Source organism: Tenrec ecaudatus, chromosome 2 (assembly GCF_050624435.1).
Source record: "Tenrec ecaudatus isolate mTenEca1 chromosome 2, mTenEca1.hap1, whole genome shotgun sequence".
NCBI lineage: Eukaryota > Metazoa > Chordata > Mammalia > Afrosoricida > Tenrecidae > Tenrec > Tenrec ecaudatus.
Window position 1 is genome coordinate 254,936,920 of NC_134531.1, and position 15,475 is coordinate 254,952,394.

A 15,475-nucleotide genomic window follows, 5' to 3' on the forward strand; every position below is an offset into this window, starting at 1 on the left:
ACCTTCTCTGATAGGCACAACATTATCCTGCCAAGGCGCATCCATAAGCAAAGTTTCTTACTCAAAATTCAAAAAGCCAAATAATCCCTATGCCTTTTCAAATGCAAATGTTTGACCTACAGGGATCTGGGTGAGACTTATTTTTTTTAATAACAATTTTGGCTTAAAACAAAACTTGTTTCTGGCATTTCCCAATTCCTCTTTTATCAATTCCATATGTAAAGACTGAAGTAGGGATTTAACAACTCCCCACTATCAAGTTAATGCTGACTCACAATAACCCTACTGGACAATGTACAACTGTCCCTGTGAGTTTCCAAGAGCAAGTTTTTACAGGAACAGAAAGCCCAGTCTTTCTACCATGAAGTGACTGCTGGCTTTGAACTGCAGATCTGGTAGATTGCAGTCCAACTTATAACCACTATACCACCAGGGATTAAACAAGCTCGCTCTAATCATAGTTTCTGATATTCACTTCTATTACATATTATAGCCATTAAAAAAAAGAAAGAAAAGGAGATTCTGAAGTTGTCTCCATTGTGATGGAAAGGACCATGCCTCCTGGGGTTGCTCACGTGGCCCATTAGGTGAAGTAAAGTCACCTTATGTCTGAGGGAAAAAAATACCATGTAGGTGATATCAATAGAACCCAGTTAGTTAAACATAATTTTTTTTATCATTTTATTGGGGGCTCATACAATTCTTATCACAATCCACCCATCCATCCATTGTATCAAGAACATGCGCACACTTGTTGCCATCATCATTCTCAAAGCATTTGCCTTCTACTTGAGCCCTTAATATCTGCTGCTCATTTTCCCCCTCCCTCCCCACTCTCCACTACCTCATGAACCCTACATCATTCATAAATTATTATTATTTTGTCATATATTACACTGTCCGACGTCTACCCCCGTCTTCTTCTCTGCTGTTCATCCCCCAGGGAGGAGGCTATACGTAGATTCTTGTAATCAGTTCCCCCTTCCCACCCCACATACTCTCCAAACTCCAGGCATCGCCACTCTCACCACTGGTCCTGAAGGGGTCATTTCTCCTGGATTCCCTGTGTTTCCAGTTGCTATCTGTACCTATTTACATGCTCTGGTCTAGACAGAATTGTAAGGTAGAATTAGGATCATGATAGTGTGGGGGAGGAAGCATTAAAGAACTAGAAGAAAGTTATATGTTTCATCATTGCTACCCTGAACCCTGACTGGCTCATCTCCTCCCCACAACCCTTCAGTAAGGGGTGTCTGGTTGGCTACCAATGGGCTTTGAATCTCTACTCTGCACTCACCCACATTTTCAATGAAATGATTTTCTGTTCCTTGATGCTGATGCTTGATACCTGATCCCTTTGACAGCTCATGGTCACACACACTGGTGTGTTTCTTCCTTATAATTTTAAATGTGTTTCTTCCTTATAGTGTTCTTCCTAAAAACACTTAAATTCAATCCCCTTTTCTAGACTAGCCCATTCATATACCTCTCTCCTTAAGATTCTGGCAGGGTGTATCCAACAATCTTGGGCCAGAAACTGAAGTGTAATATTCCTTCCTGTTCATCAATTTTAGTTACAAATAAGCAAGGAAACCATCTAATATCAAACATTGCAATTCCCAGACCCCTAAGCCATTGCAAGAAACCCCACTTCTGATCCAAACTGTGGTGGTCTTTTATTTTAGAAGAATGAATACAGAGTAGTCCTCCAGAGTCAGACATTTGGGACATCTTTCCTCTCCAAATTTTGGGGATGTCAAACCAAACCAACCTCACTACCATTGAGTCGATGTTGACTCAGAACAACTGCCCCTGTGAGTTTCCTATGCTGTAACTGCTTTCTGGAGTAGAAAGCCCCCCTTTCTCCTTGGGGTGGCTGGTCGTTTGAACTGTGGGTCTCGAAGATTGCAGCCCAAGTTATAACCGCTGTGCATGCCTCCAGGGTTACTTCGTGGGGAACAGACTAGTATTAATTCTTCTAAAAGATATTATTATCACAATGTGCTCATTAGCTGTACTTGAAACATCTTTTTAAAGTATTTGTTCCTGTGGCTGATTAATTTTAAATATGATTGGTTTTCATAATTAACTTAGCTACCCCTTTAGTAATAGCTGAAAGAATGAACATCATATTTTGACAATAAGGTACAGTAGTTTTTCCTCCCCCAAGACTAGGGAGTTAAATCAAGCTCAGAACTATCTAGCTCATACCCTTCAAATGTCCGTTCTATGAAAAGGTTCAAAGTACTGTCGCTGTCCTGTCTGGAAAACAAATCATTAGTTCATATTTTAGAGGAAATCAGAAGTAATAAAAACAAGAAAATATTTTCCTTGACTATTACCTTGAACTGGGTGGTGGGTATGCGGTTTGGTTTGGTTATTACCATATTCAAGGTATTGAAATGTATTACCATATCCAAACCCCAAACCACACTCATAGCTGTTGAGTCAGTTCCAATTCAGGTCACCCCTATAAGGGCAATTCCCTATAAGGTCAATTCCCTATAAGGTCACCCAATTGCATCATTGCTTCATTAGGTTTCCTCTCTTTACAGAAGAGCCTCACCTTCCTCAGGATAAAATGACTGAACATTAAATTTTTGTAATAATCTTCTTCTTACATTTGTTTGGAGTATTTATCAAGTAAAATTAATTTTTACTATATCTAATCAAGTTTCTACCTAGTAGAAACTGCCACTGAAACCTATGTGAAAAAATAAATGGGGAATGGTTGAATAAAAATTGTTTCTGCTCACTTTCATGCCTTCCTAGTTCCTATTTCCAAGAACTTCGACAACCTTATCTTATTTGGCACACTTTGACGTGCTTCAGCCTGGCAGCCATTCCTCTTTCCTAAAGTCCATCCTTACATAGTGACCCATGAAGAACACAATGGTAGGTCTGACTCATCATACAGGCAGTAACTGCAGATTCATTTCTAGACTCCTGAGCGAGGTCACTAACACCAGTAAACTACAAGGGGTGCTTTCTCCACCAGATTTTCCAGTTATGACTGTGGCTAAAACACAACAACATAGGGATCAATGATTTGGCAAAAGCCTAATTAACAACAAGACTATTACCCTTGATCAAATTTGACATATTCAGCATGTTAACCTACCAACTAAGTAGTTTTGTTTAGGAACTATGATATTTAGAATCATTTCAATTGCAGTGTTTACATAGTTTTTAAGAACTCCCGAGCTTTAGTCTTGGATTTCTAAGTCATTAAAAATATTTTAAAATAGTGTGAATTTCTTACCTCTCAAATAAAAGTGCTGCATTTAGTCCAAACCAATGACCTTGATCAATTGCTCCCATAATATCAAATATGCCCTTATATTTTTAGTTCAATAATCCCTCTCCAAATTCCCACTGGTAGTCCATGGGCTTTGAGCATCTTCCAGTGTTGTGTGTGCGTAAGACTATGAAACTGAAAGCCTGTAATGCACTTGTCAGTATTTTTCCCACAGCTGTCGACAAAGAGGTCCTGACTCCTTACATGACAACTAAATCTACAAGATAAGGACTAAGTGAAAAACATCTCAGTGTTATATAATGTCCAAAAGAACCACGCAGCCCATACTGTAAAAATAAAAACTGCTTTTTTTACCAGCAAGAAAAATTCACTTTGAATCTAAGAAAAATCTACATGAATAAGTTCATTTCTCTTCTTTTCTATTAAAAACTGGAAGAGACATTTTTCTGCATTGTTTTCTTCTATATTCCATTTTACATACATGAACATAATGGGAAGAGAATTTAACTTTCTTCTTTAGGGTCTATGTGAGTCAAAGAAATACTTCATTTTATATAATATAGTTTAATATTATTTAAACACACATATACTGATTTTCTACTATGTTCCAAGAGCAGATATTATCATGTAAACAAAGGATACGATATCTACTTGCAAGGAATACCAAGAAATATCATTTTATTACTCAAACTACTAGCATTTGCATCTCATACCACATGTCATAGTTTAGCCAAACATGTAAATAATATCTAAATTAAAATGACCTTATTTAGAAGGTGCAAACAAGGAAATAAAAACTACCTAGTAAAATGCAGAACTAAATTGCTATTTTAAAAGGGCAGAAATCTGTAAAATAATTTCTGAGCATGGAAACAGACCTAAATGCTTCTGCCTGCACTACAAGGGAGAGTCTACTTCCCTCTAGTAACAGAGCTGACATTGCCGAAACCCAAATCCAGTCTCATCATATGAGTAGCTGAATTACAGCGTCAGCTGAATTGCAGGTCTAGAACAGTCTCTGATATTAAAGTAAGGGCATTAATCAGAAAGAATTGGGACCCTGCAACATGGGATGGAAACCTAAGAGCTGATGATCCGGAAGAGGGGGATATTGAGCCCCTAGAAACGATTGATCGGACAGGAGCAACCACGCACAATACCTCAGAGAAAAATGTCAAAGATTATGTTTACAGGGAAGGGGCATTTACAGATTGTTCCCACAAACTCTTTGAAGCCTCCTCATATCTTTTTCTATCTGAGTCCCGTATTCTAGCTTTAGTTTTAGCATCCAGTGCTTATGTGAGCTTGGTAGAGTCCTGATTTTACTACCAGTCACTGACAGTTGCTCAGATCCGAAGATAATTAATCTCTAGGCCTATCTCCTCTGACGTGACTCCCAAAAGACACTGCTCTGTGAGCTGACCTAAAAATGTGAAATTAATGTGAGTTGTACAGGAAAGCTTTCATGTCATGAAAGTTATGGTTGTCTGTCCTCTCTACTCCAACGAGTTTGTTAATTGATCTACTACAGTGTGCAGAGGTTACACACTGGGCTGCTAACCGCCAGGTCAGCAGTTTAAAACCAGCGCCTGCTCCAAGAAAAAATGATGAGGATTTCCATTACCTTAAAGAGTTTCACATGTGGAAGTTCACAGGAGCGGTTCTAACCTTTCAGGTAGGGTCGCTGTCCGTCACAATTCATTCAATGACAGGCAATTTGGTTTTCAGTAACTTCAAGAGAGGTCAAAGGTAAATACTTGCTTTTACTATTTATGCCACCCCTTCTCTAGAGCTCATTCAAGCAATAGTATACGTACTTTAGCTCCTTTAATCTCAAAACGTGGGTGCTGCTGAACTGCTGATACTGAAGGCATCCCCAAAGCAGCCACATAGGCTCTGTTTGTTGAACACTGAGTATGCAGCTGCTCATGTAACACAGGCAGCATGTCAGAGCATTTGATAATCAGTTCATCCAACAGCATGCACTCGATGGGGGATGTCACAAAAATAATATAAATACATGTGATTTTCTAACCCATTTACCCCAGTTTCAACAAGCCTGACTACCTAAAGGAAGTGTGTTGTATTTTTAATAGCTAAATTAATTTATATGAGTACAATGGTAAACGATATAGCTTATGCAACAGAATAGTCAGTGACAAGAGAAATGGGTTGGAAAACGTGAAGACTTCAATATTAAGACATCCAGTTGTCATACCATTTATGCTTTAAGCAGCTGTTAGCACCATTATTTGATAAATAAAACTATGAGAACTATGTGGGACACCTTCCTCCTGGAAACTACTGAGGACGTGACAGCAAATGCAGTGCCAGACTTAGAGGCACATGGACTGCAAGGCAGCAGATCTTTGGTGGCACATGTCTGTGCTGCGGAGGAGTCCGGAAGAGGAATGGCTCATAGAGGAAACATTTACAAAGGTGACCTATGCCAAGAACAGCATGCCTTCACTATACAGAAAAGAAGAATGACAGATGGAAGCTTTATCGTTGGCAGACAAAGAAAAGGGAGGAGGGAAGCTGGCTGTACCATCATTAACCAGTAGGGAAGGAAAGTCATTAACTGCTATTGTGAAGTTGTTGATCGCCAGGATCTTGTGCAATAAAGAGCTATGATGGTGGCATTTCACATCTAAGCAAATGAAGAGTGTTTTATTTAACAAAGATTTCCCAAGTAAAGTTAACAATAAAAAAAGTAGATGTTGGCTTCCATATGATATTGATCACTTTTTTTGATGTATTGATTGCTCAAGGCATGGATTATGGTAAGAATTTTTGGTGATGTCATCATAATCTAAATTCTGTATCAGCTGTCATCACTGAGAAACGCAATTACTTACCTTTTTAGGGACACTGGATCAATTATAGGAAACTGATTTTTGCTAATCAGACATAACAGAGATAAATTTATAAATGAGAATGACATTTTACTTAGTGATAATGAGCCTGTCCAGGGAATTATGGTACTTCCTCTGAACCTAAATCCATTTAAGGAAGGACAGAGAAAAATATTTGGTAACTATGTCCTTTGACTTGAAGAAGACTCTAAATATTAGGTATATAGTCCTCAGTTTATTGGTTACATTGCTTACCTCTTAAAATGGTTCTTTTGGGACCAAACAATAGTTTTTAAGAACTTAAAATGTTTGCTTCCTCAACAAAAATAGTTTGAGTAGCTTATTAGCAATAGCTTTCTCCATTTAATGATTTATATCCCATCATAAAATCTAAAAATGCCATATTTTGAATAATATACAAATGGGCATTTCTCAAGATTCTGTTACTTTTGTTTTCATTCTTGAAATGTCTCTTGGAAATTTCCTCAGTTTGGGGGTTTCAACTATTATTTGCATGCTATCAATCTGTCTAGCGGAGCCCTGGTGTGGTAGCAGGTTATGTGTTGGGCTGTTAATCACAAGATCATTAGTTTGAACCCACCAACTGCTCAGCAAGAGAAAGATTAAACTTTCTGATCTCTTGAAGATTTATGGCCTCCGAAACCCACAAAAGCAATTCTACTCTGTCCTGTGAGTCAGACAAGACTCAATGGTAGTGAGTATAAATCTCTAACACAGTATCTCCTCGTAGATCTCCCTCTTAGGTTTCAAACAGAAGGCCTTTATCAGCAGCAGGTTCACATTGGATGTGCTCACTGTGTTCTCAAAAAAATGTACACCAAATTCTGGTTTTCTTATTTTAATGACCAGTGCCAGCATCTGACTAAAATTCATACTAAGAACCAGTATCCCATGCTTGATGATCTCACCCCTCACACTGCATCTAGCAGTTTACAAAAGCGAAATGTTAAACAGAATAGTTGACCTCACATGGACACGCACACACGCGCGCACACACACACAAATGCTTATAATTCCTGGAACCTGTGAATATCGTGGGGAAATGGAGGTAGCAGATTTCGGTAAGGTTCCTAATCAGTTGCTATGATCCTGAATTATCCAGCTGCCACCATTGTAATCACAAAGGTCTTCAAGACCAAGCCCCCGCAGGTCATTGATCAGCAGTACCCAGGAGTAGGAGGGACGAAAAAGAGGGAAGTTGTTGGCAAAGGGCAAATGAATTGACGCTATTAGTGGTGCAATTTGATTAGGATAGTGGTGACGAAGTTTCAGTATGAAGAATGCAATCAATGCCATTGAAACATACATGTAGAAATTGTTGACTTGCAACATTTTGTGATGCATATTTTCAATACTGCGGTAATAATGTCTTTTGTAAGAATTAATACCAAACCAGTCCAAAAGAGCTAGAGATCGAAGAAGTACCACACATCCAACTCTTTCAGGATGCTAGTCTAGTCCGTTTCCCCTTCACTTCCCCCTTGAGCATATTTCCATAAGCTTATGGGCTCTTAAAATTGCTGCAGTGTCTCACAGAAAATTTGAAGGAATGTCTCACGTGGTGCTAGGAGTTGTTCAGTCCAAAATCTAAAGGGCAGGCAGGGATAAGCCAGATGCTGTGCCCAGAGGACACGCTCCCCTTCGGGTTCTTGCCAATATTGAGATTACACTACATGCTTCTCATGTTATACATAGCACGGTGACATTTCAGGGATTCTTGTTCATAATTACTCACAGATGAATTCTGTCAGGATTTTTCCCGACCTGCTTACAAGACCTATCCAGGGAAAGGTCATTGCTAGGAGTTATATTGAATATCAATGGAGCAATCAAATTAACATATAACTCCTCACCCAAACATAGTAATCTATTCCCCAGACCTGAACTGTAGCGTATTTATGCACATATAACCGGGGCCTCGGGAAGGATGCTCCCAGTAGGGCGGCATTGACTTCTAATCTGCACCAGCCAGGCTTCCCTGGCCACTCCAGAAGCAGCGTTTCTCTTCTCAGCTGTGGTAGGTCACCCCTCGCATTTGTTACCAGTAACACAACGAAGCAAAGCTCATTGTCATCAAGTTGCTGCCCTCTGATGTCCACCGTACAGAACACGTTCGAAATGCCCCTGTGCATTTCCAAGAACGTAACTCTTTACGGGATTGGAAAGTCCCGTCCTTCTTCAGCAGAGAGGCTCATGGTTTCCAGCTGCTGGCCTTGTGGTTAGCAGCCCAAATGTAGTCACTATCCACCGCGCTCCTTACAGTAACCATGATCATCACCCAACAGAGAGTGTGGCCCAGTTCACCTCTTTTCCTAACGTCAGCTCTTATTCTCATCCTATTCCTGGTTGTCAACAGATCGTGGCCTCGAAAATGGGGCTGTAGACACAGGCCTATAAAATCAGAATTACAATACATTGTGTAAGGAATTAAAGCTGGAAGAGCCATAGTAATTGAGGATAACTCAACTACAATGTAAAATGTTTAAAAATTCAAGGGCAGTCACAAAGTCAGAGGAAGACACTTGTATGACTCTAATCTATTTTTTAAAATCATAGAGGTATGGAATGCTGTTGACATTAAGGATGGAGACAAAAGCCAGGAGCCAAGAAATGTCGGCAATTGGAAAATAAAAAGATAATGTAAACCTCACTAGAGCCTCCAGAAAGGAGCAGAGTCCTATTGACAACTTGATTTTAACCCTGGGAGACTCATGGCATGGCATCTGACCTGCAGAACTCTAATAAGATTGTGTGTGTGTGTGTGTGCGTGTGGTTTAAATTGTTAAATTTGATAGTAATTTGTTATGGTAGAAAGACAATACATGAAATTTCTCAATTTTACAAATGCAAGTTTCTCTGATTTGTTTTTAAATTGGAATAATCTGCTATCTAGATGACTCTGATTCATGTCCATCCTATGCTCAATGCTATCAGACAACTCTAACCCATTTAAATTGTCCTTAACTTATTTTTATCTAAAAGATCACCAGGTTTCCTTCCTTGTCTTGCATAACTAGAATCAAATCTCTGGACTTTGTCTTATTCTCATCTATTTTCCACAAATGCAGTCTCAGTAATATACCTAAAATATAAATTCAGATTTTGCCATTCTGTGGTGGGGTACATATTCTTATCATGGTTCTTCTAGCGATGTCTTTGTATCTCCCACCAAATGACTGCATGGGACTATGCAAACAGGCTGTGCATAACACTAATGAAAGACATTGGTTAACTTTTACTTGTCGCTCTGGTTATGAGAGAACCATCAGCAGAGGAGCCGCTGGTGGAGCACATTCAAGATCTCTGTCTGAAGTGGTGGCAGCAGAGAATGAAGGCACTAGAGGCTGAGGACAGCGACCACGGGGAAGAACAAAGGAGCTGGACAGAGATCAGTGGACAAGGCAAGGAGACCAGAGACAAAATGAAAGAGCAGCATGAGACTGTGAGACCTTAGGGCAGAGCCATGGGCTCTTTCTAGGCCACAGAGGCAGAAGCTGAGGGGCTGTCAAGAGAGAATGTGGCTGCTGGCTGAAGAGAGATGCTGTGCGCAAATGGTTGTATCCTCACTGTTGACTGACTCGGACTTGTGCTAAACACTCCAATTGTCAGTTTCATCTGTGAGTTCTTTGCAGCCCTTGCAACAATTGATTGAACCCAGCAGAAAGGTTGAATTTCACCTTTGGTGTGGTTGGTAGCTGAATAGGTAAAGAAAGATGGGCGTGGAGGCACACCTGCCCCTGCATCATGGCCCTAGGGAAGCCAAAAGAGGTTGGATTTGTCACATCCTCTTTTTAAAAATCTCTCCATGGTTCATTTTGTCACTTAGAAGACTCTCCTAAAATATCCATCACAAATGTGCATTTCTCAATTCATAAAATATATAGCGAACATTCGACCACAGCCTGAGTTTCATCAAAAGAAAATAACCAGAGTCCTTACATTTGTGATGCTGGTCATCTAATGTGGTCAAAAGTAATGAAACAGAAAGTGAAAAGCAAAAATAAATGCATACATCATGAAATGTTTTATTAATCTAATTTAGATTTTGCACTCAGAGTAATTCCATCAAAGAAAAATATAATTGCATTATTAATATATTTTACTAGCCTCCTTTTTAAATTTCTAGTATAATAAAAAACCAGGGGGACATGAAATGAAGGATGTGTTTAATTGCCGTTAGTACAGTAGTCTTCCAGTTTGGGGACAAAACACCTCTTTCCAATTGAATATGTACTACCCTTCGGTGGCTAAAATGTGCAGAGAGCAGGATTTGGGGACAGGTGTTTACTCAGGTGGCCTTTGCATTGCACGGTTGCCTTGCAACCTTCGTGGCTCAGTCTCATCGCCAAGCATTACTTCACCGACCACACTTACCACTTGCTTGTAGTGTTTAGTACCACACTAGTACTGTGGATGGTTTGTGTGCCCAAATTAACCCTGCCCTCTCACTGCATCAAGTTTTTATTCATCTTATGCCTTGGGCTTAGGATCATCTTGTCATCTTGGTCAAGTAGACTCCTATCACTATTTATAGTTCAGTATACATGTGATTTCTGTTTTATCACCCAAACCATTATATTGGGTTCTCTTACAGATATCATACCATGCCATAGTTCAATCACCTCAAGCAATATTGTACAACTGCCACTACAACCAGTTTCTTTTAGAACTTTCCTTAATTAATCGCCCCCACCCCAACATGGTGCTCTTGCATTAATGTCACACTGAAATTTATATGTCATTCGCTCTCAGTCATGTATTTCTTCGTCTAACTATTCTCTCAGGGACTCTAAATTCCGCGAAGGCCAATATTGGATATTTTGAATATCCACATGCATCCCTATCCCAGTGTCCACTGGTGAGAAAACACCTAGAAAATAAGAGGCACAACTCAATATGTTTCAAAATTAATAAGAGAATGGGATACAAAATCAAAATGACCCAGGGAAGAATTTTAAATGACAGATAAATATTATAATGCAGTTACTAAATAGCTTAAAATTTGAAAATTTGGGATAAAGAGGATGACACAGAAACATATGAAGTATATTTTCAGGGGAAGCCAAGTATTGGAGTGTGGATGCTGGAGAGAGGGTAGTTTAGGCTTTGTGATTGTAGATTCATCAGTCATAACTAATAAAAGAACTTTGCATACTTAGATGGTGCCACAGGAAATTACTATTGCTGAGTTAAAGCACTGGCCAAACCATCAAAAACGATCCTGATCACAAAGAGGTGGAAAAATGACATTGAAATCATTCAGGACATTCAATAACTAGTGCAACGTAAATTCAATGTGAATTCTTCAGAGGAGATAGACTTTCATTCTGAACTAATATGTTAGAAACTATTTCAAATATATGAACAAAGATCTATGAACAAGAAGAACCATCTGCCTAGAATAAAATAAATCAGGTGGTGTTGTTCTTAAAAAATAGTTCTCCATTGAGGTTGGAGAAGGGCTAAGAAAAAGATCATGAAATAGCATTTAAAAGAGCTATAGATGTGGCTATAACAACTTTGAAGTTAAATATACGGATCCTATTTATTTAATACTTTCATCATGAAATGGCCAGAATTATATCTTTAACATTGGTTCCTATTTAACTTGGTTTTCATCTAAATTAGTAATACAAATAAAGTAAAACAAAAATATATGAACAATTAGCAAATGTCCATATCTATTAATGTTCCGAAAGATAGTTAAAATTTTTAACACGCTTATGGATCTTAGACAAACAAATGATAAAGAGAAATCAGAAAGGCCCTATACAATCACTTAAACTCACATTATTGAAGAGTATTCACTTTTCAACTGAGTGTTGGTGGTGGACTACATTACACATACTGTGAGCCACAAGGTCAGTGGTTCAAACTCACCAAGTTCCTCAGTGAAGAAAGATGAGACTTTCTGTTACTGTAAAGATTTACAGACAAAGAAACACAAACAGGGCAGTTCTACTTTTCCCTCTATGAACCAGAATTGATTGCTTGATAGTGGGTTTTGTGTGGGCATTTATTTTTCTGAAATATCAGCCAAAAGAATTCTAAGCAGCAAGACATACATTACTATAATCATAGGGTTACTGGAAAGTATCTGGTCTATATCTATTATATAAATAATGATATCCTAATCACCTGGATTATGAAAAATAGATGCTATATCATTTTAACACATAGATTTGTCATTTAAACAAAATAAAATCCCATGAAGCAATTATAAGAGAGCACACAACTGTAAGTGGAGGTTTATGTTACTATGATGCTGAAGAGGATTCAGCAGAGCTTATAAATAAGATGGACTAAATGGAAATACTTGTCAATTTATTTGGAAAATTTAGCCATGAAATCCCCAGAGCTAACAAAATTCTAATCCACTACCAGAAATGGAGATAGGGAAACACTTGTGGCATTTCATTCCATTATGCATGAGATCTTCATGAGTCATTCCTCCTTTTTGAATGCCCTCTAGCTTTTTTGTGGGACATAGAGGGCAAGAAGGAAAAAAAAACTATACTACTAGAAAAAGCAAGTGAACCACAGCCCAGACACCCTGGACACGGACATCTACAAGGTTGAGATGTACTCTGAACATTAGAGAATGAGTCCCCTTTGCCTGTGTATTTTGAGCACACCAACAGGCATCCAAGTATAACAAAAAATAAAAGTAAGTGATGGCTAAAAGTTTGCCAAATATGGACCGTCTCTGAAGAGGAATACTTAAAGGAAGTCAGAAGGTAGGAGGGAAAACACGCAACTGCACTAGAGAAATGGGGATCTCTGGGCATCCACGGCTTCAAGTGCTCGGCACTGTGGAACTGCTAGCCACGTTAGCATGCATCTTTAAATTGAAGACCCACGTATCGCAATTTCTAGCAAATGACACAAAAGTGTGGATTTCAACATAAAAAGGATAAGACGTGCCAAAAGGCAAGGAAATGGGAAAAACAAAACATGATCAGTATCAAACTCAGATATGGCATGTTGGAATTATGAGATATAATATTCAAATCACTATGATTTATGTTCCGATTCAATTTTATTTATTATACTACATTAGTTTGTATGTTTCTTGTTGCTGAAATCTATGCTAATAATATTTCTAATACCATCTCGGCCGCCAATGGTGAACAGGTTCAACAAACTTCTGGACTAACAAGAAGGAGTTGGTCCATTTCTGAAATATTAGCCAATGAAAAACAGAGGACATCTGTTTGGTTTGTGTAGAAATATGTGTCCCAGGTTGGAAAACATTCGGAAGGTGATCAGGATGGAGCTACCTCCTCAACGTGCAGAAAACCCTAATGACATGAAGGGAACATTTGGGGACCTTTATTTGCTATTTCTGGAATATCTCAAAATAAAATGAAAATGGTGGAAACATTTATTAATATTTGGACTGTAGCATATGCAAAATACAAATCTAGTTAAATGGGAAGTCATCAAAAATGAAAATTTTATAAAGATCAATATCTTAAGCTGGAATGGACAGTGGTATATTTATTATCTAGGAATGACAAATTCAAGAGGAATGGCAACTCATTCACCATCAAAAAAAACATTTTAAGTAAAACTTAAAGCATAATAATACCTATGTTAACATATTATTTGCATGGCTCTAAAGAAGACAAGTTAACACAACTATTATTTAAATATACACATCAACCACTAAGGCTAACTATAGAGAAAGTAAATAATTCTATGAATGTTTTCAGTATAGAAAAATCAAGCATGCAACCATGATACGTTGCTAATTATTGGTGATTGGAATGAGAAAGTTTGGGGGGAAACTTAAGGATCAGTAATTGGACTGGAAAAATACTTGGTAACAGAAACAAAGCTGTAAACCACATGATATAACTTTTCAAGTCCAATGACTTCACCTCATAAACCTTTTTCAAACACCACCACAATATCACGGTAGTTTCAAACTGCTTACCATAAAGTAAAATATGAGCAAAAATAAACAGTGATTATACACCTGGACATGGCCAGGAGAGATGCCCAAGGATCAAATTAACTACCTCTGCTGGAAGAGGTGATAGAGTAGCATGATCACATGAGCCAAACAAGGCCAGGGACTGACTATAGATTATGCCATCAATTACTCATATGCAAGCTCTGGTTGAAGCTGAAGAAAATTAAACCAAGTCCCTGAGAGCCAAACTGTAACTTGGTGTCTATCCCACCTGGACTTAGAGAATATCTCAAGAACAGAGTTGACACATTGAACACTAAAACCTAAAGCCCTGGCATTCTTGACCTGGAATTCCATCAGGAACATCGTACATTTAGGGGGGGGGGGAAGAAAGTGGTTACTTAACAGAGTGCATTAGAGAGATAATTATAGAAGATCAAAGGCATACATCACACTTGGACAGCAGCTGAGCCCCCTCTGGTGCACGCTAGTTATGTCATTGGAGGTCACCCGCATGAAGTTGTGTTATGAACCCCAGGATTGGTGATCCTATAAGGACAAGTCGAAAAGGGTTTCTGGGAGGGGGTATGGTGGAGGTGGGGTGGGTGTAAAAGAGCCCAGGAAGAAAGGAATGCTTGGAAACTGTGGTGACAATCACACAATTCCGCTTGATGTGTCTGAACTCGGGAATGATATATGTATTAACTTCCAATTAATAATAAAGTCTTTTAAAAAAGAATATCATACATGAAGCATGTGAAATATCATTGAAAGGCAGGAAAGAAAGAACAGGACAAAGTGATGTCAAAAGAAACTCAAATTTGAGTGTAGAGTAGAAAAAGCAAATAGAAGAAATAGTGAAGTAAAACAGCTAAACAGAAAACTTGACAAGGCAGCTCCAAAGGTACATTAAAGTATTATAAGGAAATGTACAAAGACCTGGAGCCCTGGTGGAGCAGGGGCAACATGTTGGGCTGCTAACTGTAAGGTCATCAGTTTGAAATCACACGCTGCTCGAAGGGAGGGAGATGAGACCTTTTGTGCCCCTGGGGAGTTAGTTTGAGAAACTCACAGGGTCAGTTCAACCCTGTTATACAGCGTTCCTAGAAGTCCGCATTGACTGGAGGGCAGTTAGTTACTCCTTTGGTGCGAAAACCTGGATTAGAAAGTAATAAAGAACACCCCTACCATATCTCAAGCTGAAAGAATTGAAGACAAAATTTAAAGCTTAACTTGAACTATTAAAGGACTCTACAGAAAAAAAATATTGATTGAAGCAGAAAGTATCAAAAGACTGGATTGGAAGTGCCAAAAAGGACTGGGCAACATCCAACCCATGGAAGAGGCACCATAAAATCAAGAACCCAAGGTGCTGACGAAAACAGTACAAGCTGCACTGGGGAAACTCACAAAATACAAAGC

General features: G+C 38.7%; 1 protein-coding gene across 1 annotated transcript in view; it reads right to left on the minus strand.

Moving 5' to 3' along the window:
• EPHA6 (EPH receptor A6) overlaps window positions 1-15,475 on the minus strand; it is a 1,136,602-nt gene that overhangs the window by 1,042,027 nt on the left and 79,100 nt on the right.